Here is a 2,086-nt window from a genome sequence, read left to right on the forward strand (position 1 = left end):
TCAATCTTAATTACAAATCCCTATTATCATAATTGTACCTTAAAATCAACTACCAGTCTAAGTTACTAGTTAGATCATGGCTAGCCCTACTCTGCAGTAAGTAACTTAGCTAGTTATAATTTCTTACACCTTTACGATAGCAAACAGGATATCTGCAAATGTTGGTAATCGTTTGAGTAACGTTAACAGATTGATAATAACAATTGTTCGTTTGAGTTCAAGTGTGAAAATCTACCTGAGTTAATGGCTAAATTGGGAACTGATCTCTCTCATCTAATTAACTGTCTGTTAACAGAGCCAAAGGTCTAACGGTAACTTACACAGCAACTCAACTTTCATAAAAGTTGTTCAGGAAACCTAAACCCGATGCCAAACCTTAACACTTACTTCAAATATGATGCTTTCACCAATCGCGTAAAGAGCTTGTGGAGCTGCGGAAATATTCTCTCTTCTTATTCTGCATGTTCTTCTTCTTCTTCTGTATCTTGCAACCAACGTTAGTATTCTCTCTTCCTCGTCCTCGATTTGAAAAATGTGCCACCAAACTAAATGATTCTTTCAACAAGAGGTGAAATGAGATGTCAATCAGCATTAAACTGCCAGTAGCGAATTACATTTTGGGGAGGCACTTGGGGTGGCCAATCAGATGTCAGGGACACCCCTCTGTCTCCGCCCCTGTGTATGCCAGGAGGGGGACACTGCGCTGCCTGATGCTGATATAACATACTCAAACTGATCATTGTTGACATGAGGCTCAAAAACCATGTGTATCAGACTCTCCTCTTCTCAAATAAAAACTGTAGGTTGACATTTACATTTTATATAAAAAATAAAAATGTGCATTTAATTGTTTAATAAATTGAATGTAATTGTTTGTACAATCAAATCCAATTGTATTGGTCACATACACATAGTTAGCAGATGTTAATGCGAGTGTGGCGAAATGCTTGTGCTTCTAGTTCCGACCATGCAGTAATATCTAACAAGTAATCTAACAATTTCACAACAACTACCTTATACACACAAGTGTAAAGGAATGAATAAGAATATGTACATATAAATATATGGGTGAGCGATGGCCGAACGGCATAGGCAAGATGCAGTAGATGGTATAAAGTACAGTATATACATATGAGATGAGTAATATAGGGTATGTAAACATTATATAAAGTGGCATTGTTTAAAGTGACTAGTGATACATTTATTACATCCAATGTTTAATTGTTCGAGTGGCTAGAGATCTGAGTCAGTATGTTGGCAACAGCCACTCAATGTGAGTGATGGCTGTTTAACAGTCTGATGGCCTTGAGATAGAAGCTGTTTTTCAGTGACCTCGCCTTCTGGATGATAGCATCAGGGTGAACAGGCAGTGGCTCGGGTGGTTGTTGTCCTTGATAATCTTTTTGGCCTTACTGTGACATCATGTGGTGTCCTGGAGGGCAGGTAGTTTGCCCCCGGTGATGCGTTGTGCAGACCTCAGTACCCTCTGGAGAGCCTTACGGGTGTGGGCGGAGCAGTTGCCGTACCAGGCGGTGATACAGCCCGACAGGATGCTCTCAATTGTGCATCTGTAAAAGTTTGTGAGTGTTTTTGGTGACAAGCCAAATTTCTTCAGTCTCCTGAGGTTGAAGAGACGCTGTTGCGCCTTCTTCACCACACTGTCTGTGTGGGTGGACCATTTCAGTTTGTCAATGATGTGTACGCCGAGGAACTTAAAACTTTCCACCTTCTCCACTACTGTCCCATCGATGTGGATAGGGGGGTGCTCCCTCTGCTGTTTCCTGAAGTCACAATAATCTCCTTTGTTTTTAGACGTTGAGTGTGAGGTTATTTTCCTGACACCACACTCCGAGGGCCCTCACCTCCTCCCTGTAGGCCGTTTCGTCGTTGTTGGTAATCAAGCCTACCACTGTAGTGTCGTCTGCAAACTTGATGATTGAGTTGGAGGCGTGCATGGCCACGCAGTCATGGGTGAACAGGGAGTACAGGAGAGGGCTGAGAGCACACCCTTGTGGGGCCCCAGTGTTGAGGATCAGCGGGGTGGAGATGTTGTTTCCTACCCTCACCACCTGGGGGCGGCCCGTCA

The sequence above is a fragment of the Oncorhynchus clarkii genome, chromosome 23 (genome assembly GCF_045791955.1).
Source record: "Oncorhynchus clarkii lewisi isolate Uvic-CL-2024 chromosome 23, UVic_Ocla_1.0, whole genome shotgun sequence".
NCBI lineage: Eukaryota > Metazoa > Chordata > Actinopteri > Salmoniformes > Salmonidae > Oncorhynchus > Oncorhynchus clarkii.